A 26,017-nucleotide genomic window follows, 5' to 3' on the forward strand; every position below is an offset into this window, starting at 1 on the left:
CTGGGTAGCGCACCTGCCGCAGACTGGCGATCTCTAGCCCTCGCGCCCCCAGAGAGCGCTCCGGGCTCCAACTCCCTGAAGTCCTCACGCTCGCCACCGCCGCCACGCCCGCGCTCCTGCACTCGGTTCTCCTCCGGCCGCTCTTTGTCTCCAGCGCAGGACTGTCCGCTCTCGGCCGCGCGTCCCAGCCGCTCCGCACTGCCTCTAGCCCGGCCGCCTGATCGAAACCAGTTCGAGGGCGAGTCTGATCGAAACCGCAGTCGGAGGTGGGGACGCTGCAGCAGTCGCGGCCCAACCCGTTCGGGTGGGAGGGGCGGGAGGGCCGGGAGTGGCGAGCCGGAAACTGCAAGGGCCCCTCTGGGCCGAACCGAGCAAAGGTCGCCCCGCCCCTGCCCCTCCGCTGGGCCCGCCGGCCGTGGGCGGGGAAGGAAAGAGGCGGCGCCATCCGGACAGCCCGGCGCACCTGGACGGCGCTGAGAAGGTTCCTGCTTCTCAGCGGCTAAAGCTTTTCTCCGGTCCCTGACGGTCGACCGTGCAGCTGTATCCTGTCTTCCCTCCACTCCCCACAAAAGAGATTCCCCCGAAGTTTTGCGCTGTTAGCTTGCAGCCACTCGTGGCCAAATGGATGGAACCTCCCGGGGTGCGCTGGGCAGGTGTGCACCGAGGGTCCACTCGGTCGAGCAGTGTGTCCCGGAGTGTTGCACTTGTGTATTTTGTTTCATTTGCTTAAAAAACATGTCATACTCCGGATTAACCTTGATACAAAAGAATCAAATCGAGTGTTTCTGGGATGAAGAGTTACATCATACTGGTTTCCATAATAAGTTAAATAAAATCTTTGACATTCATTTTATATTTGTGTGAGAATCATGATTTTACATTTTGCTAAAAATTATCCTTTAACAATGTTTTCCTCATTTTCTGTATTTCTTACAATGGAAGTGTGTTAACCTTTACAACTGTTTAAAATTATTTCTAAAAGAGCAAAGTTAAGCATTAGTTTGAAGTAATTTTGAACATTCTACGAATGGACAATACCAAGGATGGGTCTTTTGTTTTTTTGAAAATTTTTAAATTCAAAAAATTGTGGTAAGATACACATAAACACGGAATTTACCGTCTTAACCATTTTAAGCATACAATGCATTGGAATTAAGTATACTTATGTTATTCTACCATTTCCATCAGCCATCTCCTGAATTTTTTCATTTCTCCAAACTGAAACTATTCATTTGTCAGTAACTCCCCAGCCCAACCAATAAATTACAAGCAACCAACCCTCCTACCCCTAGCCTGGCCATTTTACTTTCTGTCTTGATGAGCTTGAATCCTCTAGATACTTCATGCAAGTGGAATCCTACAGTATTTATGACTGACTTATTTCTCTTAGCATAATGGTTTCATGGTTCACCCATGTTCATAAGCATGTGTCAGAATTCCTTTCCTTTTTAAGGCTGGATAATAGTCCATTGCAGGTATGGACCACATTTTGTTCATCCATTCAGCCTGTGATGCACACTTGGGTTGCTTCCACTGCTTGGCTCCTGCAAATGATCCTGCTATGCACAGGGGATAGTAATATCTCTTAGAATCCCTGCTTTCAGTTCTCCAGAAGTGGAACTGCTGGATCATATGGTAACTCTATTTTCAATTTTTTTGAAGAAATACTTTGCTGTTTTCCACAGTAGCTGCATCATTTTACATTCCCACCAACAATACACGAGGGTTAATTTCTCCAACTACCCCCCTACCTCCTCATACCACAACTCAGGAAGACTGGATTTCTCATTTTTTTTCTGGTGTGTTGTGCTCCCTTTTGTCTCTAGACCTGGGTATATGCTCTTTTCTTTTCCTAGAGTCCTACCTGCCAATTCCCAAATCCAGTGCATCTCTCAGATCTTTTCTTAAATGTCATTTTCTCCAGGAGAGCTTCTCTATCCCATGGATTAACCCTTCCTATTGGACTTCCATACGCACCCTCTTCTATTGTAACACTTGTCACAATTCTTTATTACTTGAATCATCTAGTTGTCCAGGACAAGGATAAATTCTTTGATGGCCTGGCCCGAAGCAGTCATTCCACAAACCCATTTTCTCTCTTTCCGCTCTGTGTCCTTGCACATAGTACCCACACAATTCTCTTACACATGGTTGCCTGGTCAAAATAAACTGTTAATGCATTTTAGTAAAGTGGTTTATTATTTGAAAGTTTTTTTTTTTTTCCAGCATAGAAAACAATGAGATTTAAGGTAATTCCAATATTTATGACAAAAAAAAAAGTGTAGCCCCGTGTGGGTGACTTTCTATAGTAATAAAAGATGATTGCATTAAGCACAGCATCTGATTCTAGACCTGGGCTCTTTGTTCCCTGTGCCTCTGAGTTCATCGCAAAGCTGAGTGAAAAACAAAGCATGAATCACTGTGCGGCGAGGAGGAATTATTTCTGAGATTAGTACCTGCTGTGTAAAATGACCCTCAGGCCCTAGAATAGCTTTCTTTTCTGCAAAGGGGCCTATGGTAAGACAGGAATCTGTTTACAGTGCCCTATGGAGAGAGAAGCCTGGTGGGCTATAGTCCATGGGGTCAAAAAAGAGTCAGACACAATCAGCAACTAAATAGCAACAACAAAGATTCCCAGGGGACCAATGTTGGTCCCCTGTTAGCCTACACGGGCTGGGTCTCCTTGCAAATTTGGGGAGCAAAGATCAGTATGCCATTATGAGGTATCCTCAGAGTTCCTTTATCAGGTCTTTATATTTCACTCTGTCCACATATTAAGACCCTGTTAATATGTTAGTCTTCCAATGGCAAATCCAGTTCAATAGGTCATAGAATAAAAATTAAACTATGAAAAAAAAATTAAACTCTGATCATCCTCTAGTTTTAAATAGTGCCTGAAGTGAATGAAGACCACTCATGTGGCATTAGTTTTCCTTGACGACCTCTAGCCTGACAACTGGTTTCAAGCTTTGTGTGCAAAATATTGTAGACAATAGATAACCTTGGACATCCAATTTAAAGTAGCCCCCCAGCTAGCCCAGTATCATATCACCCTAGTTTATTTTCTATATAGAACTTATCACTACCAAATATTTTCTTATTAATTGCATATTAACCTATTTATATTCTTTTTCTACCATTGCATTGTTAAGTTACAAATAAGTGCTTGGTACCCTGCTGGCTATATCTCAGCAGCTGGAATGGTACCTAGCTCATAGGAGGTACTCAATAAATATTTTTAGTTAAATAAGTGAAAGAAATTTTGTAAAATCCTACCCAGAAAAAGGAAGATACAGTTCACATCATTTAAAAAATCATAGTAAAATACACAGAACATGAAAGGTATCATCTTACTTATTTAAGTGTACAGTTCAGTAATGTTAAGGGCATTCCCATCACTGAATCTCCAGAAAACTTTTCATCTTGCAAGAATGAAATTCTCTACCTATCAAACAACTCTCCTGTCCTCCCAGCCCCTGATAACCATCATTCTACTTTGTGTCTCTGACTTTGACTACTGTATCCAAGTTATAAAAGTGGAATTACATAATATTTATCCTTTAGTAACTGACATTTCTTTTAGCACAATGTCCTTAAGTTTCATCCATGTTGTAGCATGTATCAGAATTTTCTTCCTTTTTAAGGTTTAGTAATATTCTACTGTATATATAGACCAAATTTTGCTTATTCACTATTAATCGATGGACATGGGTTGTTCTCACCTTTTGTCTATTGTGAATAATGATGCTGATAGTAAATCAATGTATTATTATTTATTTTATTCAGCGTGTGGTATCATCTTCCTGCAGTGGAAGAATGGAGTCTTAACCACTGCAGCACCAGGGAAGCCCCTAAAATGTTTTCATTACATCAACTAAGCCAACAAATTGTTGCAAAATTTCCACCAATGACATAAAGTATAATTGATGGTTAACCTTTTTTTTAAGACTGAAGTATAGTTGATTTACAATGCTGTGTTGGTTTCAGGTGTACAGCAAAGTGATTCAGAACCACTGAACTGCCAGGGAAATCCCTAGTAAATAAATTTAAATTTATTCTATATCATTTCTGTGTGGTCACTGATCTAAAGCAAGCATCTACTTGCCATTCCTCTTTTACATATAAGAAGGTATCACAGGATATTATGACACTTAAAAAGGAAAAAAAAATCTGTTTAAGTTTTATCTTCTAGAGGCTTCTAATCCTTTTTGGTCTAGCATGAAGGCTGCCTCCTTTACAAAGTTGTGGATGTGTGGTGGGGGTAGGGCTGGTCCCAGGAATCAGCAGCTGTGATCACATAGCCTGCTTCCCTTCAACTCTGTCCATTTCTATCTACTGTAAGGCAAAAAGATTTACCACACCATGACTAGGTTCACTTAAATCAATATTATGAAAACTTTATTACTCTGTCATAGTAGATAGACAAACATTTGAAAATTTTAGACATAGTACAATGAAGATGATAATCAAAATTCATCTTTACATTATTTTCAGAATGTTTTTTCCCCTTAATGGTTAAAGCAGATGTACAGTGTATGTTTAACAGACCACAAACAGGTTGTTTTGGTTATGCTGAAGTTCAAATTAAGTCATGAATAAACCAGAATGACTCCCCCATACCTCAACGTGTGAAAATTTCTTCCACCACTTTCCCCTCTAAACTGCAAATCTCTCCATAGAAAGCATCGATAATCAGTACATTTTTTTTTTTTAGCATTGCCAGAGTGGCTCAGTTGCCTGCTCGGGGTCCATTCATGTCCCTTGGTGCTAGGCCTATCTTTTGTTTATACCCTGGCCTAGTTATCCACATTGGGGGAAAACTAATCAGACATGACAAACAAGTACAGAGGTATTCTGATGGAGAAATTTTATAGCTTATACTTTTGATCACTTATACCCAATTGTCACACAAGAATGGTACATGTGCTTTTAGCAGTAAACTTATAAGCCAGCAGTAGTATACCTAATGAGTAGTTACACCCTGTGACAACCTCCCCAGACAATTTTTTTCATCCTAAACATTGGGGTCAAAAATATGGTTTGAAGCAAAACAATCACTTTCCACTAGAATTCTTTAAATTTCTTAACCATTAGAATTCTTTTATGCTTTCCATATAATTTATCATATCAAATAATCCTAGTTACCTTAATGATTCTTTGGAGATGCCTAGGGGCCCTTTGGAATACTCAAAGTTAGAGAAAGAAACTTACAATCTTACAAGAGCAGCTAAGTATTCGCCATCCAGAAACAAGCAGCTCTAGGACAAAATTATCATTTTTCCTCACAAAAATATCTCCATTCTTTGTATCTTCTCTCACCAACAACACATATCCTACTTGCTTTACACACTGAAATGTTTTCCTTGTCATTTTTAGTAGCTTTAATTACATATGACAATTTTTAACATTTAGAAGCCTTAACAAAACCAAGAAACAAGTAATTAAACTGTTTTACCAGCATTTATTGATTGGCAAACTTAGAACATATTCCATAACCTCTAAAAACTTGAATTTTTTTTTCTCATAGCATAATTTCTCTTTAATGTGAAACAAGATGTGTGTTTAAGAATCCCAAACACCTTTTGAAATTCTACTATTTAACTCAAACCTAAAGTCCCAGGCAAAGTGGGATTGTCTGTATTTCAAGGACATGATAAGAGTTAACGTCAAGCTTTCTCCTAGGCTTATTTTTGCTCTCTTAGGTCAGAATCCTGAAAACAGTGTTTTATCAAGCTAGCTTTCTCTAACTGCATATACAAAAAGAACCAGTGTTGGAATTTCAAAAGAGTTTCATCTTAAACAATCTTCTCTGGAGTTTCAAGAATACTGTTGCCGTTCATTGTTTACAAAATCTTTCTATTTCTTTAATTGTAATTTCATAGCTAAAGCTTTTCTAATAAATTGAACCTGAACTTCCCATTTTACAAAAGATAACAAAGATACTGATCACACAAATGGAATACATGTACACACACCAGAAGACAGAACCATCACAAATCTGCCAAGAGAATAACCAATATTGAGTCCCAAACAGACACCACCTCCACAAAAATGGCCCTCCACATCAGACATACGTCAGAACCAACTGGCCAAAATGACCAATAATAACACTTTGTGCTCACAAACAATCAACAATAGACACCCGTCAGAACCAATTGGCAAAATGCTCAAATGACATTCAGTGCTCACAAACAGTTCTCAATGGTAGACACTCATCAGAACCAACTGTAAAATGCTCAAAAAGCACCTTTTGCTGAAAAGAGAAGTTTGCCCAAGTGCACACAGATGGACTTACTTGGGTGTGGAGCTTGTCAGCTTGTCCAGGCGCATGTTTCCATTCCACCAAGGAAATGTGTATGTTTGCAGCCGGTGCCGAGCAGAGGAGACTGCTCTGGATCCTTGAAACAAATGGTATCCCCCAAAGCCCCTTCTTGGGGCCAGTGGGCCTTGAGCAGCGAGTTCCTTGCAGCCATCCTGGCCATCATGGCCGCGTTCTGATAGGGGAAAATGCTGGGAGCCTAATATCGCGAGAGCACAGCCTCACGTTGGGCGCCAAAGTCTATTAGCTAAAGTGGGTCCAGCTGCTCTCCACTTAAAAGCCAATAAGGAGCCAAGATTGATGGAAAGGAAAGTTTGCTTTCTTTTGCAGGCCAGCAACCTGGTTGGAAGGGCAAACTCCCGTCCAAAGGCAGACTTCCCTTACCTCACCCTGCCACCCACAGTCAGTCGAAAAGAGATTTTATAGACAGAGAAGAGAGGCTACATGCAGAAACAGCAGAGACATCTTGAAATTGGCCATGTGGTCATCTGAGCAGTTTAATTTTGATTGTTTTAAGTACAGTTAATCTTTAGTTTCAGGGTCAGTTTATTCCCATTTCTCTGAGGCCATTCCCATTTCTCTGAATTACAGCAGCTTATGACATGGCTGCAGTCTGGTTATGAGGTTAACTTCTTCAGCCTGGTACGGGTTTCAATATCTACAAAACAGCTCAAAAGACATGGCTTAGGATATGATCTATAGCCCCTGAAAAGGAACTAAACATTCTTGAATTTACTTAATGACTAAACTATTATTATTTGGTCTCATTTGACTGTTTTCCTCTATTTCTGCATTTTCTCATTTCTCTGATTAAATGTATTACTTGGCTAAAGTTTTCTACAGGCAAAAGGCAGGTTGAAGACATGAGGCGAAGGATCACAGAGTCCTGCTGTGTTTCATTAGGACAATTCTTTCTGTTTTTGTGGCAGAAAAGAGGTTAATATTTCATATCTCTCTGGCGAATCAATAAGAACACAATATTGCAATGAAAAATGAGCAAAGAAAATGCACAATCACAGAAGAGAATAAATGTCTAATAAACACATTCAGAGTGATCAACTAAATGACACTTTTATTCACATAAATGCAAAATAAAATGTACATGAACCATTTTTTCTCCTTTTAAATTGGACACGTTCCCACATGCCACAGGTAGAAAGATCCCACATACTGAAACTTAAAAATAAAAAAAAAAAAGAACCGCAACTAAAACCCCAAGCAGCCAAATAAAAACATTAAATAAATAAACAAAATTGACAAGTTAAGGGGAAAAGATGCTATCACTTTTGGCTAGATTTGGAAAAGTCACTAGAGGAAATAGAGTATTATATTTCACAAATAACACTGCAGTTTGTTTTGAAAGCCTTAATTATGTGCCTTCTCTTTGATTTTTCAATTAGCCTTTCAGGTATTTTTCTCCAAGGAAAAAACAGTATGTGGAAATGTTTAGCTATAAGGATATTCACTATAGTGCCCTTTATAATAAGCAGATTACAAAATAGTACTGTAGTATGAAACCAATTAGGTTAAAAAGAAAGTTTATGCATAGAAAAATACTAGAAGAAGATATACCAAAATGTTAGCTGTATTTGGAGTGATAGATTTCAGAACCAATCTTTATTTTCTTTGAACTTTAATACATTTTCAAAATTTCCTTATTCTAGGTTTTTAAAAGCATTTATTAATTTTAATTGGAAGAGAATTACTTTATAATATTGTGATGGTTTTTGTGATACATGTGTATCAATCAGCCATGGGTATACATGTTTTCCCTCCATCCTGAACCCTCCTACCACTAGGCTCTTTTATTTTATTTTATTTTTCCTTTTCAGAGTATTTTTATTTGTTCTTTAAACAGTTGTCAGACAAATACTGAATTAGAAAGTATAATGGTATCTTGATTTTCGTTTTTAAAAATTTAACTTCTATCAGTATGTCTCAAATTAAAAATAGCTAGACATTCTCAACACTACAGGGTTAGATAAAGGAAGGCCTGATCTTTCAATTCTTTATTACACGACTAGTCGGACAGAAGCTGGAGTCATGATCACTATCACCTTCTTAGGAGAAGTGCAGTTCCACAAGATAGGCTCTTTTAAATTGGAAAAAGATGACTTTTAAAAATTCATGGCCAACTGAGTTTCACAATTTCTCTAACTTTGAAGTCCAGTCCCACATTCTTATGACACAAATTTTTCTTCCATGATTGTGAGTGCACAGTCTTTTATGGCTATAATTAGGCCATATGTGAAAAGTGGGAGAGAGCAGAGTTCTGTCACATCGTCATCCACAGAAATATACACACAATGAACAATATGAACAAACACCAGAAAGAAAATCGGGTGGTATTTTCCCAAGTATTTTTCATGTTTACACATGATATAGAAACCCTCTTTGAAGTGAAGTGAAAGTCGCTCAGTTGTGTCTGACTATTTGTGGCCCCATGGACTGTAGCCTTCCCAGGCCCCTCTGTTCATGGAATTCTCCAGGCAAAAATATTGGAGTGGGTAGCCGTTTCCTCCTCCAGAAGATCTTCCCAGCCCAGGGATCGAAACCAGGTCTCCCGCGTTGCAGACAGATTCCTTACTATCTGAGCCATCCAGAGATATTCTTTACTCAGCAACAAACAGCAAGGGCAAGATTCAGCATATAAATCAGTCATGAGCTTCAAAATTCACATTTGGCATTGACTTTGAACTTCACGATTACATTAATATTTGGGAAATATGTTGTGGACTGGTAAGCAGAGAAGCCATACATCCAATTTTCTCATTTTTTCATTATTTCTTCTTTTGGAAGGTCATTTTTATTAATGTTGTTCATAATAATGGTGAGTACAGTATATTTAAAAGAATAAGAAATATATTTTCCCTTTTTCTTCCTGGAACTCTGAATAGACTTTCCTGTAGTTGCTAAGCAGATACAACAACCCTATGAACTACCCAATGTTATGTTTATAATATCATGCTATGTGAATTCTAAACACATGTGAGGAATGCATTGAATCTAATAGCATAGGCAAAGACCATATACAGCTAGCCCATAAACTTAAGTTAGAAAGTTTAAAGGGGAAATTTTAGCTCAAAGATACCAGATAGAATTATAGTGGCTGTATGGGGAACATACATCCCATAAGATTTAATTATATTTGGATGAAGTAAAAATGAGTAAATTTAACAAGCAGTTGTTTTGACTGAAAGATCTTCCAGACTTGGGAATGAAAAAAGGGGCATAAAAGGTGTCTCCCTCCTGATTGGAGGACAAAATAACCCCTTTGCCTGGACATTTGCAGAACATGTTTGTTCTCCGACAGGTAGAAAACTGTAGAATCGCTCTGGAGAATTCTTTGTCCTGTTTCATTCCTGTGCACAGCTATGTTTCACATCAGCAGACAGAAATGGGGTGAATTTTACTGAAATAACTAAAATATGAGAGACAAAGGAGTTACATACATCACTACCATCTAGAAGACCATCAAACATGCAGAAGTGTATTTTACTCACTTTATGGTTGGCGTGAGATTTGTTAAAAGTAGCTAGAAAGCAAATGTTTAAAAAATAGAGACCTTTCTAAGCATAAGCTTTTGAGAATGATCACTTTCTCCTCAGTTCAGCATTCCTTTCCACCTCAATCTTGTAGAAGCACTTCAGAACAGAACCTGTTAAACTTGCAAAACTTGTCAGTGTGAAGCTTGATGCCATCAGTCAGGCATTTTATCAGTTTTTCAGTTCACCTGAATCAATAACCATAATGTTTACAATCAGACAGGCATACTTCGTTTCCTGACCCAGTGACGGGTAAGAAAGACCTGGACAAAGCCTAGCAATGGAGAAATAGGCAAACCCATCATGGTATGTGCAAATCAGCTAACCTTGGGGCTGGAAGGAGAGAGCATAGACTCTTATTTCCCTGATGTACATTCAGAGGTGCAGAGAGGAGAAGTGACTTCAGAATGATGGAGTGAAGGCCACTGGCACCAGCTTTGACACAGAGCAGACTTTCTGTGTCAACTGGTTCTGCCATGCATTGCTTATTGCTGGGCCAAGTTGAGCTCTCAGAAGCTGACCTTTTCTCTTTAAGTCAAAATGGAGCAGTTAGTTTCTACTCAACAGGATTGGTATAAGGATGAGTGAAATAATCTTTATAAAATAGGCACTTAAAATGGTATTTTATTAACAGTGACAACACAATTAATATGTATTTGAATGATATCAGCTTAAACCTCATTATACTCTTTACCTAGTATTTCTAAAATTTATAATAAAAATGGGAATCTAGAAGTCTCAAGAGCATAGTGGAGAGTAGTGTGTTCATATGGATGATGTGGTAGTGACTTGAAATAAAAGGGAATATTTTGGTCCGTTTAGTTTTCTGTGGCTACAGGATATAAGAAAGAGGCAAATGACCTATGAGGCAACCTATGAGGTGATGGTATTAGAACAAGTGTGCCCAGTCTGCAAACCAGTAAGTGTGTGTACCATTTACAGTAACCTGAACCCCAGGCTAGTCAAGGCTATGGTTTTTCCAGTGGTCATGTATGGTTGTGAGAGTTGGACTGTGAAGAAAGCTGAGCATCGAAGAATTGATGCTTTTGAACTGTGGTGTTGGAGAAGACTCCTGAGAGTCCCTTGGACTGCAAGGAGATCCAACCAGTCCATTCTAAAGGAAATCAGTCCTGGGTGTTCTTTGGAAGGACTGATGCTAAAGCTGAAACTCCAGTACTTTGGCCTCCTCATGCGAAGAGTTGACCTATTGGAAAAGACCCTGATGCTGGGAAGGAATGGGGGCAGGAGGAAAAGGGGACGACAGAGGATGAGATGGCTGGATGGCATCACCGACTCAATGGACGTGAGTTTGAGTGAACTCTGGGAGTTGGTGATGGACAGGGAGACCTGGCGTGCTGCGATTCATGGGGTCGCAAAGAGTCGGACAAGACTGAGAGACTGAACTGAACTGAACTGAACCCTAGGCTAGTATTCCTTTTGCCTTTAGACAAAGGTATCCATTCTGTAAATCTTCCCTGGTGGCTCAGCAGTAAACAAGCTGCCTGGCAATGTAGAAGACTCGGGTTCAGTCCCTGGGTAGGGAAGATTCCCTGGAGAAGGAAATGGCAACACACTCCAGTATTCTTGCCTGGAGAATCCCATGGACAGAGGAGCCTGGTGGGCTACAGTCCATGGAGTCAAAAAAAGTTGAACACTATTTAGCGACTAAATAACAACAATTCATTCTGTAAGTCAAATTCAAGTGCTGAATACCTATACACTTTTAAAATTGAGTTTGTTTTCCAAAGGAGTTTTACAAAAATCTTAGAAGTTGATTCTGGCCAATTTCTTTTTGGCTCTGCCATGTGGCTTGTGGGATCTTAGTTCTCCAACCAGGGATTGAACTCTGGGACACCACAGTGAAAGGACCAAGTCCTAGCTGCTGGATGGCCAAGAAATTTCCAATTCTGGCCAATACATAATTGGCCAATACAGAATAGTCTAAAGCTAATTGAAACTATTTTTTCACAGTCATTGAAAATGTAATGGGGCATTTCTGAAAGTAGAATGTTCAAATATAATCGGACAATATGAATGCAAAATTCCAAATTGGAACAACACAATTCAAATATAAATTCCAAATTGGAATAATACTTTGTTAAGGGGATGCAAAATACAACCAGTATAATGAAGATGACAGAATTGAAAGAAAGTGAACACACTGGAGTTGGAATCTCTAAGAAATGTAGAAGGATGGTCAGTCAATAGACACCCTCTTCTATTATCAGATCCCAGCCACATGGTACTTGTGGTTTTGCTTTGAATATGTTTTAAATTTCGTGGACAATTGATTTCATTAGAGTACAATTCATGAACAGTTCTGGTCATGATGTTACTGGGCTTCTAGCCAAGTTATCTGGTCGCTCAGGTCTAAATAACAGATTCAGTTAATTGAAAGATGCACGCTTCCATCTTTTGCCTGGGGGACATCTGCTGGTCCCGTGGGGAGGAGGCTGGCTTTGGAGGATTAGTCAGCCGGAAGACTCCCTGGAGAAGTAATGACCTAATTCAGAAGCGCTGAATTGTTAGTCACATCACTTGTGAAAAGTTACTTATTGTAGGGGCAATAAAACCTACCTCATAGAGGCGAGAGTGCTTGTCCATAAAAGGCTGGGCAAGGAGGAAGTTTCTTGAGAGAAACCTATAAGGTAGATACTATTTTGAACTGCATGATGAGGCAAATGAAGAGAGAGGGCATTGGTAAGAAATGACATACTGGTGACAGGTTTAGCTAGTTTAAAATCTATTTGCAAGAGATGAGATTATTTTGATTAAAGTGAATTATGACCAATCCTCACTACACAGCGTGATCTCTCAAAGACTGAGAGTACTGAATCAGTTGGCCTTTGCTGCATTAAAAATGGTATCAAAATTTCATGGCTTGAAACAATGCTTTTTCATTATTTCTTTTGATTCTATGGCTTGGCTGGGAGATGCTTCTGTAGCTCTGGTCCGGGCTTAGTCACGTGGCGGGGGGCTGGGCTCTACTAGAACAGCTAGGTCCCCTTGCACAGCGCATTCTCTCTCCTCAGAGTCATCCTCCAGGAGGCTGCCTGGGGCTTCTGCCTGGGGCTGTTTCACATGTGACTTCAGGGTTCTAGCAGCAACAGAGGGCAAGCCTAACTCACAGGCCCTCGCACCTCTGCTCACATCTGCTAAGTCACATGAACAAGCTCAGAGTAAGTGTGGAAGGGGTCTTCCGGGGTCTGCGTAAAGGGTGATGAGAGCAAATCCAGGCCATTAATACCACCATCTATCACAGGTATGTTCAACCATCTCTGAATAGGAAATGTTGACAACCAGAGAGTAGAATTCAGCTAGATCAGTGCTGTCTGATACAGATACATGTCATTAGGTATATATGTAAGTGGGGCTTCCCTGGTAGCTCAGCTGGTAAAGAATCTGCCTGCAATGCAGGAGACCCCGAGTTTGATTCCTGGGTTTGGAAGATCTTCTGGGGAAGGGATAGGCTACCCATTCCAGTATTCTTAGGCTTCCCTGGTGGCTCAAACAGTAAAGAATCCATCCGCAGTGAGGGAGACCTGGGTTTGATCCCTGGGTTGGGAAGATCCCCTGGAGGAGATGACAACCCACTCCAGTATTCTTTGCTTGAAGACACCCCATGGACAGAGGAGCCTGGCGGGCAACAGTCGCTGGGGTTGCAAAGAGTCAGACATGACTGAGTGACTAAGCACATACATATAAATATATCCATACCAAGTGCTTCATGGCTTCCTTTGGCTGGTTACTGTTGCATTGCTGAGCACAGATGGAGATGTTGACAGATGGGGCAAGGGGGAGAAGGGGGATTGTAAGACTGGGACTGATGGACAGTCTGTATGCAGGGCAATCATCTCTCTCCCAGCCATTCACAAAACCTGGCAGTGAAGGGTGGGAGGTGGGGGAGCGAGGCTCTGTATAAGAATGAAAGCCCACAATATAATCCATCATATTAATAACTTCGAAGAAAACAAATAACCATACTCAAAGATTCTTTTTGATAAAACTCAATATGAATTACTGATTAAATCAACAACAACAACAACAAAAACCCTAGTGAAATAAAAGGCAGAGAGAATTCTCTCAGTGGTAAAGAATACCTGAATCAGTGTCCGACATGGTAAGTGGTGAAATAGCAGGCACGTTCCTGGTAAGTTCAGGACTAGTTTACAACAATGACCTGGAAGGCTAACCAATGAAACTGGATAAGAACCTAAGTTGAAGAGTAGAAATATTGGAAGGAAGAAGCAAGATAGGGGGGAATAAGAGGTTCATTCATAACAGCAACAACACATTTAGTAAGATTTCTATGATGTAGAGGATTAAAAATGACTGCAAATTCTTTGCCACTTTGTCCATGAATAGGTAAAGTCTAAGCAATTTCCCTCCCACATTGGCTGGGCTTGCCATGGCCAATGAGACTACCATGCATAACTAAACAGAGGCTTATGTAATGGAAGTTGTCCAAGTAAGTAAGCTAGTCGGGCGGGTGGATGGAGGATGGAGGAAGCCTGTAGGTGAACCAAGGCGTCCTGTGCACAGCTAGCATCGAGGCCCCCTGACAAGTGAGTTCATCTCGAACCTTCTTTCTCAGCCAGCTGGATGTAGTTGGAGGAGTGAGCCCAGATAAGACCACAGGAAAAGACACTCACCAAACTCTAGAGAAATAATAATGAACCATTGAGTCTTAGGGTAGTTTGTTAGCAGAATATTTAACTGATAAAGAATACTGCCTTTGTATCCTACAGTTGTAATTATTTTAGAAACCATTGAATTGCATTTCCTTATGACAAAAGGATACTGGAAACTAGGATTAGAGAGTTTCAATGAGGCATGACATTGGCAGGCTTGGTCCAGAAATCTAGTTTCCATCAATTTATTAATTTTTCCATTTTTTTCACCAGGCATTCATTGAGTGCTCATACTGAGCCTGGTGCTAGCAACAGAAAGATCAAACCAGATATGTTTAGAGGGCACGATAGAATTATAAATGAACAGTCATGATTCAGAGATAGATACTGAAAGAAAGGAATGTGTGAAGTGCTATTTCTGGGGAACCCAGGGTCAGGGTGGGAGGGTCACAGAAGTGTCATTTGCACTGGGCCATAAAGGAATAGTAAGATGTTGTGAGTCAGAGAAGGTTGGGAAAGGACAGTCCAGGCAGAGACAGAGGGACTAAGAGCCAAGAAACGTCTACGTGAAGCCTGGTCTGGGAAATCGTGAGCACTCTGCAGCCTAGTTACAGGAGGACTTGATTTGGTTTGCCCTTTGCCCATTGAAGACCTAGTTCTTCCAATCCATTTGTGATTGCCTTTCCCCAGGGACAGAGGAGCCTGTTGGGCTGCCGTCTGTGGCGTTGCAAAGAGTTGGACACGACTGAAGCGACTTAGCAGCAGCAAAGAATCCTAATTGCAGCTAACTCTTCACCAACCTTTTTGCAAAAAGTTCCTGTAAAATTTAAAAAAGCATCTGTAGATTTAAAAGGTCTTACAATATTTTGCTAGAGGGTTCAGAATTTATACTTTGCCTCCTCTCTGCTGTTCTGCTTTTAATGTGACATACGTTTCACTGCTGATTAATATTATCCTAATAGATAGGTGAGCATAATTCCCAGTGTGAGTTTTGAGGATAATCTGCACTCGTAAAATGAACTGATTTATTTCCTCCTGGGCAGAAGATGGAACAGGATAAGCCCACTAATTCACAACTCCTCTGCTTCACCATGCCCCATTTTTGTCATCAAAACATGACCTTTAACCTCCATGCTGTGAATCTGAGTACCATTTATAGGAATTTGACCCAGTGTTCCTCATTGTCTACATTGTCCTCTTTGTAACTAGGGAAATGTGTTTTCTGGGAGTTTTAAAATTCCAGTCTATAGTCTAGTTAATCTTTTTATCCCTGTAGATAAATAGAAAAAAATGTATCAAATATTGTTTTTATTTTTACTAGCCCACATCCTCATTCAGAGGTTGTGCTGTTGACAATAATAAGGAAATCAGGTTCTTTTCCAAACACTTGACAAATTACTTGTTCCTGGTGGATATGGAAATAAATAGCTCTTATTTTAAGTCTGGATTATACTATTCCAGTGCTTAAAGTAAAATTGGATAGAATATCACATCAAACTACTTGTCAATAAAGAAAGACATATCATCTTATCTCCTTATTTTGTGAGTTTAAAATATGTACACACTGTCAAACATGCTTCATTCTTCTCATTTCAATGACTTTTAAAATTCATTTAGTTTGCTTTCATGTTTTTCATTAAAAAAATATGTCCTCTTGTTTATTTTTTTTGTAAATGTTCTTGAGTAGCGTGATCCATTCTCAGTGCCCGGCATTCTAGACACACACAGTTAGTCTGTCAGTACTGTGCTGGGTTCTTAGGAAGAAGAAAATGCAACTATCACAGGGCATGACGAACCCTCTTCCTGAAACACAGGGAGCAGGGGACGACTTGCAGAAAGCAGGTGAAGGGATACAGATGAGCTGGTGCTCGAAAGATGAGACCTTCCCAGGCAGATAAAGCATGCAGGCTAGGGAAGCTGCAGGAGGAAAAGCACAGAGGAATTAATTCTTTCCATGTGTAAGTGTGTGTGTTTGTGATCACATCATCACCAGCTCTACGACACTGTTAAGGCAGTTCTGAATGAGATCGCATGCCTGCTGAGGTGCGCAGTCTTCATTCTTCAGGAAACAGAGGTATCAGCAGTTTTTAAAGCAAGGCAATATCATGTTCTGGTCTGTTTTTGAGCCATCACTCTGGAGTAGAATAGAGAACTGGGAGAAGTGGGGTGAGATACGAGGCTATTTATTGTAATGCTTCAGGTGAAACATTTTAGATTTAGAGGCAATTATTTGGCACTTTTATCCCCATAGTGAAAAACCACTTTCTAAAAAGTGTTATCATTCAGAGAGAGGAATTTCAAATTATAGGTAAAGTTAAAGATGTTAGTGAATTTTAGGAACTATTCTGCCTACTATAAAATTGAGATTATGTATCTTTATGGTATCTTCCATAAGGAATTGTGGTACTGGAGAAGACTCTTGAAAGTCCCTTGGACTGCAAGGAGATCAAATCAGTCAATTGTAAAGGAAATCAACCTTGAATTTTATTTGAAGGACTAATGCTGAAGCTCCAATACTTTGGCCACCTAATTCGAAGAGCCAAATCACTGGGAAAGATCCTGATGATGGGAAAGATTGAAGGCAAAAGGAGAAGAGGGCGGCAGAGGCTGAGATGATTAGATAGCATCACCGACTCAATGGACATGAATTTGACCCAACTCTGGGAGATAGTGGAGGACAGAAGAGCTTGGCGTGCTGCAGTCCATGGGGTCACAAAGAGTCAGACAGGACTTAGCGACAGAACATCACCACCAAGCAATAAAGAGAAAACGGCGGCTGCCGTTTCTTGGGCACCTACAGTGTACCAGGCAAGGTGCAAAATACTTAGCTCACATCAACTCATTTTATCCTTTTGTGACAGGATGTGAAACATGACTTTTCCTGTGTTCTCCATGTGCTTGGCAGATGCTTCAAAGCTGCTGCTGCTGCTAAGTCACTTCAGTCGTGTTCTACTCCATGCGACCCCATAGACAGCAGCCCACCAGGCTCCCCCGTCCCTGGGATCCTCCAGGCAAGAACACTGGAGTGGGTTGCCATTTCCTTCTCCAATGCATGAAAGTGAAAAGTGAAAGTGAAGTCGCTCAGTCATGTCCGACCCTCAGCGACCCCGTGGACTGCAGCCTACCAGGCTCCTCCGTCCATGGGATTTTCCAGGCAAGAGTACTGGAGTGGGGTGCCACTGCAAGCTAGAGAACAATAAAAGCCAGACTATCTCTGCAGAACAAGTTCTGCCACCATAACCCATCAACCACCTCCAACCTACACAAGGGAAAAAATCCACTAAGACTTTCTAGGAGAGAGTATTCCTTTAGAGATAGCACCGTGCCCACCTCCCAAAGCCCCACATCCAAGCTGAACTCTACACGGAAGGAGCAGAGGCCAGCTCCATTCTTTCGCAACACTGCGTTGCGACATTTTTCTTTAGCGTTGTTCTTCCTGCCTCTGGAGGGATTTCTGAGTCACAGCATTCTTCGTCCCTTTTGACTGATAGCAAAATGATAGCCACACACTTAACTCACAGCATTTCTCCTCCCCAGGTCTGTCCCCTCTGCTCCGTGCCCCCTACTCACCGTGCCCATTTGGGATTCAAGGGAAGAACGAGAAGAGTTGAGGGGCCATACGTGTTGGATCTGACTCGGACAGTTATAATCTGCCCCCTTAAGTATGGCAGATGGCCAAACACTGGCTGCTTATCCCCAGGAGCCTTTTTGTGGGGATCTTGAAAACCCCACTGGGCACAGCCAACTCTCATTCCATGCTTGGCCCCTCTGACTGCGACCCACCTGACTCCCTGCAGGTCAGGACCGCTGCCATCTTCCCGCTTCATCCCAGGTGGTCTTCTCAGGCAGAGATGTGAGCTCTCAACTACCTTGTTCACTGATCCCAGTAAGTGTAAAGCTTGGCAAGAGCTGGGAAAAAACCTGGAAAACACCTGTCAAGGCCCAGGATGACAGACCTGCAATGTGTATCAGCTGATCTCTGGTTCCACCTACTGGAATAAAGTGGTACTTCACACTCTTAAAAGTTCAGTTATCACTGCTGTCTTTGGATCCAACTGTTATTGGTAAAAGGGGTGGTGTTTTAGTGTGTGTTTATAAAAATATAAATTATAAACACACCTTGTATTAATAAGAGTTTAGTTATGTTAACTCTAGAACGTGTCCCACCTGAGTGCTATAGGAAAGTGAGGAATTGACTTGCAATAATCTCCTCAGGTTACACGAGTGAGTTTTACTACTTGCATTGTTAGAAATTAATTCCTATTACACATCATCCGGAACACAGGACTTGCAATGGCTCCTGTCAGACCACCTGACGGGGCATTAGGGGGTTCATGTGGCATGACTGGGGGGTCCTCTGGCTCCACCCACCTGGTCAGAGACCTGGAGGCTGTTGCATCTCTTACATCCATGATCGTCTTCTCCCGTGTGAAGCTTACCTTGGCTTCTCTTTGCGCAGCAGCATGACAGCCTCTTTTACAAAACTTCTTTATTCGCTGTTATCCTCCCACTTGTCAGCAGGTGTCAGCAAACCTCAGGGAGTAAAATGCACTGTCAGACGTGGCCTTTTGTCACTAAACTGGGGATGGGGGAGAGGGATAAAGACAACAGATAGCGGTTTATAAACTATAAATCAGAGTGCCTATATCAGAGTTTGCTAAGGCTTCCTTGAAACAGGCGGAGTGTCATTCCTCAGAAATCCCTTTGGGTTCAAAATACCAGGTTCGTCTTTCTGGGGTTCTGTCACTTTTGATTCTTAAGTTGCGTACACTTTCCAGGCCACGGCTTACTCAGCTGTGAAAATGAGAACAAAGCCTTAACCTGCCTTTCAGGATGAAGTACCACAGGCTGTGTGAGCTTCTTTTTAAAGTCAACTGTAGGGAATTCTCTGGCTGTCCAGGGGTTAGGACTCTGAGCTTCCACTGCAGGGGCCTGGGTTCAATCCCAGGTGGGGAAACTAAGATTCCACAAGCCTCACAGAGCAGCCAAAACAAACACACAAATAAAGTTAACTATGGTACCCTCTGGGCTTCCCAGGTGGCACTAGTGGTAAAGAACCTGCCTGCCAATGCAGGAGACATAAGAGATGCAGGTTCTATCCCTCGGTCAGGAAGATCCTCTGGAGGAAGGAATGGCTACCCACTCCAGTATTCTTGTCTAGAAAGTCCCATGGACAGAAGAGCCTGGTGGGCTACAGTCCATGGGGTCGTAAAGCATCGGACACGACGGAAGCTACTTAGCACACACCTGCACACACGTGGCACCCTCTAGAAGGAGGGCATTAGTAAAACATTTTTGATGAGAAACTTGATTCAAATTTGCATCCTGCCTGGGGCCAGTGAGTTCTTGTGATGGTAACCAGTTCTATTGGAGTCTGGTCTAATAGTTTCTTGTAGCTGCCATAACAAATGAGCAAGTAAATTTACTTACACAGTTTGGAAACTGGAGGTCTGAAATAGTTTCCATTTGGAAATTCAGGGAGAATTCATTCCTTGCTTCTTCCTGATGTGGGGGGGGGGGTTTGTGGTAGAGCCTGAGAAATTACGCATCTCTAACAATCTCCCAGGTGATGCTGTTGGTCCATGGACCACACCGAGCAGCAGGTGTACAGCACTTGGGCTTTTGTGTTTTTCACAAGAGAGAATGGATTACAATCATTTCTCTTCTAATGAATATTCAGTTCACCAATATCAAATTTATGCCTTGCTGCTTTGTCTTCCTGCCTTTCTGAAGACACTGTAAGTTTTCTTTTCAATACTGAATCATGGTATAATCTTTCTGAAGACATTTTACACGACAATTAAACCTGGCACATGTACTACCAACAACGCACACAATCCCGCTGAAGTGTTGACAACTACAATGTCTGTGCGCAAGTTTGCACATGCAGGCAGTGACAGCTAGGTCACGCTGATGCCTGCAGGCCAGCGGTTGTAAGATTGCATAGGATATATGCCAATTTCAGAGAGTTCAGAGATGTCAAAATGTGAAAAAATGTGCATCTTGGAATCAATGCCAAATGGAAACTATTCTTTTTGTTTCTTTCTTTTCTACTCCGTCTTTGTTCTTAGCTTGACATTTCCATCAGTGATTGATTTCACAGAATCTCTGCGGTCAATTGATTTTGCTTTCAGGGGGTGAGTTCGCTACCCTATCCAGACCCATCTAAGGTTCTACACGAGTGGTCAGGGCAGTGCCACCCCGTGACCTTGTTTGAGGGTCTCTGTCACCTTCCAGCCTGGCCACTCATTCTCTTCCTTGGAAGCCTCTGGGGGTCCATGAGTCTTCATCCCTCCTGGATACCCTCTTGGCATGGCCCTACCTTCTCTGAGCTTCAAAGACCAGTGTGCTGCTGACAGGCTAGTAATGCACTGAGCTTCACACAAGATAGATGCTTGGAAAATGTCTGTGGAACGCTTTAGAGTGATAAGCCCTGCCTGATCTGTGATGCCTGAACTTCTTGAGTTACGGAGGATTCATTTTATCACAGGAGATTATGGACTGTGTTAGTCAGTTTGAGGTGAGGTGGGGGTGGCGATTTCCATTTGTGAGCAGTTATGCTAGGAATTTTTCTCACAAATTCACATGTTATCCACCCCTGACCTAGAATGGAATAGCATCAGAAAGAAGGGACAGGGTAAGTAAACATGTGATGAATTTAATCTCTAGATCCACATTTCCCTCAAATATTTTCCGTGCAAAAACATTTGCGTTTCCAGGGATGAATAGGTGTGCCAAAAAATGACTTCCCCAACCATGTGAAATAAACACACACCTCCACTTACCTCCTACTGACCTCAACTATAAAACTTGGAAAGAGTACAAATCAAATACGTTTGGGAAATTCGGGGATAAACCAAGTTAATTAAATAGATTTCTTTACCGCACAAACCTGGATCATCTTTTTTTACCTTAATATTTGACAAACTAGAATCAAATAGGTATTTGAAGGAAAAAGAGGATGACTTCATACTGACAAATAATGCACTGGGTCAGGATAACAGTCATGATTTCTATGTATTTTGAAACCTGGGTCATCTTTATTAAAGGTGGTAAAACTCTAAAAGGGGCCCATTTGTACTTGCTGCTGCTGCTGCTGCTGCTAAATCGCTTCAGTCGTGTCCGACTCTGTGCGACCCTAAAGACAGCAGCCCACCAGGCTCCCCCGTCCCTGGGATTCTCCAGGCAAGAACACTGGAGTGGGTTGCCATTTCCTTCTCCAATGCATGAAAGTGAGAAGTGAAAGTGAAGTCGCTCAGTCGTGTCTGACTTTAGCGACCCCATGGACTGCAGCCCACCAGGGTCCTCCGTCCATGGGACTTTCCAGGCAAGAGTACTGGAGTGGGGTGCCATTGCCTTCTCCGCCATTTGTACTTAGTGTTTTGCAAACAATTTGATTATGATTTTTTTTTTCCTCAAGGAATATCCCAAGAGATGTGCTGCCTGTTTCCATGTTCCTTACAGTCCCCGCTGTGCATTTGATGGATAAGGCACCACACATAGCTTACCTTGAAATCACACTTTTTAAGACAACTGTAACATTTTGGGAACAGGAAAAACAACCTGTCAAGTCATGGTGACTTTAGCTTGGCTATCAGATGGAAGGCTATATACATGGTCACTTCTTATAGTTTCTTATTATACCAGGCTTGCTTTTTTCCCCCTCTTGAATGATTCATGTAGCAATAATTAAAGCAGTAATACAATACAATTAACTTTTCTTCCCTAAAACTCAGTAAGTTTGATTGACCAAGAGGGCAAGGGCAATAAAAGTAACGAAGCAGCTTATAATTGTACAGAGTTGTGTAGATGCATTTAGCAGTGCTGGAGAGTTAATGTTGAGCAGATTGGTAACTTTGAGATATTTCGCTAATGCTGTATTGGGGATGGCGAAAGAAGAAAAAAACCAACAAAGCTTTGTTAGAAAACATGCTGAGAAAAAAAATCAACTCTGAAGATCACATTTGCTCAGACATAGACTTTGCTTTCAACACTGCTCCAGGAAGGATTAACATTAGATTTTTTGCAATGTAACAAATTATCCCAAACACAGAGGTGACTAAAACATAGCATATACTGTGTGCAGCATATAGTATATAGCTCTAACTTGTCACCGTCTTCCTGTTAGTGATAATTTATGACTCTCATCCCCATCTCCCTACGCTGGAGAGTCCACCAGGCTCTGCCCGGGTCTCTCCCTACCTATACTACAGAGCAGAAACTCTCTCAAGGCAGCAAGCTGGAGCAAGAGTATGGCTCACCTAATTTTTCCTTATTCTTCAGAGATCACTGTCTTCCACTGTCTGATGACCAGTGTCTCAAAAACTGTTGTGTCATACATTTTGCTGATTTTGTTTGTGTGTGTGTTTGTTTCAGGCAGTAGACAAATCTGAAGTCATTTCTCCACTTTAAGCAGAAGCAAAATCCCTCACCTGGTGCCTCTTCAACATGAATGAGACCTGGGTTCGATCCCTGGGTTGAGAAGATCCCCTGGAGAAAGGAAAGGCTACCCACTCCAGTATTCTGGCCTGGAGAATTCCATGGACTGTATAGTCCATGTGGTCGCAAAGAGTCGGGCACGACTGAGCGACTTTCACTTTCACTGAGTTATCACACAATGTTTTACTGATGAGGAAAGTGAGACACGTCAAGGTTAAAGGTCACAGCCAGTCCATGTCCTAATCACGATGCCACCTCCTATTCTCACAAGAGAAATTTTAGTGAAATCTTTCTAATATAGCCCAATACTTGGCTCTCATTATATTTATAAATGCTAATAGGAGTCAAATCATAATTATGCTAATCTCTGTGTCTAGTTCCTACTGTTGCAAGCAGTTATGGTCAATGAGCTCAGTTTGTGAGCTGGAATTTATTAAATCTAGCCATTAAATACGCCTCTGTTTTAGGAAACTGCCTGTAACATTTTTGACTAAAACTATTTACTTTAAAAATATCCTAATAAGATACAAAAAGGCTTTTCATCTTTATTTTCCTTTGATAGAACAGAAAAGGAAAACATGCCTAGAGTCAGATTTTTGGCCTATCTATTAGATAACAAGGACTCTGTGAAGCTCTTCAAAAATATTTCAAAGAATGTTTTCTGAAGAAACATGCCCAACTCCAGCTCAGAATAGTAAAGGAACTGTGGAGGCCTTGAGAGAGAGAAATCGTATATCCTGGATAGTTGGTGGCACAGGTAGCTGGTGGAAGACAATTAGAGCAGGAAATTAAACATACATGAGATCTCTTTATATTTACTTTTCATATGCTTATTTGGACACCTATAAAATGCAGATATGTTCAGTGGATTTAGAACTAGCTTTAGGCAAGATTCTAAAGTGTAACTTATTCTCCTTGGTAAAATGAGAGCTGTAACTAACAGGGTCTTGAAGGCACTTGCTTTTCCTGAGAGTTTATGACTCTCTGGTCCCCAGGCTCAGCCTTCTAAGGCTCAGGACTTCATGCTGGCCTGGGTTCCTAGAACCTGCCACTTTGTCATTGGTATGTGACCCCATTTCAGCATGCCTCCCACCCTCATCTCCCATCCAAGACTGTTTTTCTGTTTGTCCCTGTTTGGAGAACACACCTTGACTGTTCTCCTGGTGAGGCTAAGAGATTTTGCCTGCTGCTTGGATTTGGGGAGGCCACCTGGGAGCCAAACTAACAACTGATTTTCTGCTTTAGCTCTGTCTTCACCTCTACTTTCAGAAGTATCTGGTGTTACCAGCTTCCGAGTTTTGGGAGGGTTCTACAAAGTAAGACAGGATTTTCATGGCTGTGAATTTTCATTTGCTCTCTGGCTTCCAAAAGTTTTTGTTCTTGTCTGCTCTCTCATTGTCCTTTGCATTTATGTCTTTGAAAATCTTTGTACTGTTGCTTTGCGGGGCTTTAGGAAGAGGTGGAACCACAAAGGTGTGCTCAGTGCTTGATTTTCACCCAAAATTCTGGTTTGATATTTTTTTGAACTCAACTATCCGGCATTTTGATTTTGAAAAAAGCCTCCAGGACCTAAAGAAGAAGTGATACTTGTGCCAACATTTATAACTATTTACTTTTGTTGATATTCATGTGCTTATTCACCCTTTCTTCTAGATTGGCCTGATAAATTTTGTTTCCTGTGCTTATAGGATGGATTAACATACTGGGTTTTTTAAATATTTTCAACGTAAGGTACCATTTGCTGAATTATCTTCTAAATTCCTTAGGAATCTATTACTGTGGGAGGAAATGTAGGAAAATCATGTTTTTGATGCTCCTCCAAATCCACTCACTATATTAGTCATTTATGACAACATGGATAGAATTTGAGGGCATTATGCTGAGTGAGATAAATCAGAGAGAAAGACAAATACTGTATGATATCACTTATAAGTGGCATCTAAAACTTTAAAAAACAGCAAATAGAGTGGAGGTTACCAGATCCTGGGAGGTAAGTGATTTAGAGAGATGTCATTTAAGGCAACAAACTTGTAGCCAGTCAATAAATAAGTGTTAGAGATCTAATACACAGCATTATGTGTGTTAGAGATTAAAATCGACAGTACTGTATTATAACCTTCAAAGTTGCTAAGAGACTGGATCTTAATTGTTCCCATCACAAATAAGAATTAATTAATTATGTGACGTGGCAGAGGTTTAGCTAATAATATGGTGGTAAACGCTCTGCAATATTTGTAAATGTATCAAGTCCACGTGTTGTACAGTTTATGGCTGCACAATGTTATATCAATTATATCTCTGTAATAACACTAAGAAAAAAAGATTAGGATAGACAGAGACAATCTGAAAGTGAAAGTCACTTAGTTGTGTGCAACTCTTTGTGACCCCATGGGCTCTATAGTCCTCCAGGTCTGTATTCAGTCTTTCAGACCTGAATTCTTCAGGACAGAATGCTGGAGTGGGTAGCCTTTTCTTTCTCCAGGGGATCTTCCCAACCCAGGGATCAAATCCAGGTCTCCCCCGTTGCAGGCAGATTCTTTATCAGCTGAGCCACCAGGAAAGCCCAAGAATACTGGAGTTGGTAGCTTATCCCTTCTCCAAGGGATCTTCCCAACCCAGGAATCGAACCAAGGTCTCTTGCATTGTGAGCGGATTCTTCACCATCTGAGCTACCAGGGAAGCCTGAGACAATCTGGGCATGCTGATAATAACTCTCCCCAGTTCTCCAATAACAGGAATAGTCAATGAGATCTGATCTTTGCTTTTTTTTTTTTTGCAGTCTAGGTGGCCACAAATGAGTGCAATTGAAGGATCACTCCAGTTGGAGCATTAAAGGAACCCATCTCCAGAGCTTTCCCAAGAGAATATCATAAGGAAACACAAAGGTTATAACTTTGACCAAATACAATCAGAAGTGTCCAGCAGCATGAGAACCATCTGTGTTCCTACAGTCACATTAACACATGCGGCAAATCAGCGTCCCCATTTCTAACGGCCAGGCTATGGAACATTTTTGTCTGGAATGTTGTCCTTTCAGGTGTGAGATCTTCTGGTGTTTCTACAGAGCAAGCAACATTCCACAG

The 26,017-nt window shown here is 41.2% G+C and overlaps 1 long non-coding RNA gene across 1 annotated transcript; it reads left to right on the forward strand.

Moving 5' to 3' along the window:
* The first annotated feature begins 13,023 nt into the window (after positions 1 to 13,023).
* Positions 13,024 to 25,801, forward strand: LOC129644626 (uncharacterized). The gene is made up of 3 exons (XR_008710893.1): positions 13,024 to 13,126; positions 18,033 to 18,381; positions 25,714 to 25,801. It is a non-coding gene; the product is annotated as an uncharacterized LOC129644626 (long non-coding RNA).
* The last annotated feature ends 216 nt before the right edge of the window (positions 25,802 to 26,017 follow it).

This window comes from Bubalus kerabau, chromosome 2, assembly GCF_029407905.1.
Source record: "Bubalus kerabau isolate K-KA32 ecotype Philippines breed swamp buffalo chromosome 2, PCC_UOA_SB_1v2, whole genome shotgun sequence".
Taxonomy (NCBI): domain Eukaryota; kingdom Metazoa; phylum Chordata; class Mammalia; order Artiodactyla; family Bovidae; genus Bubalus; species Bubalus kerabau.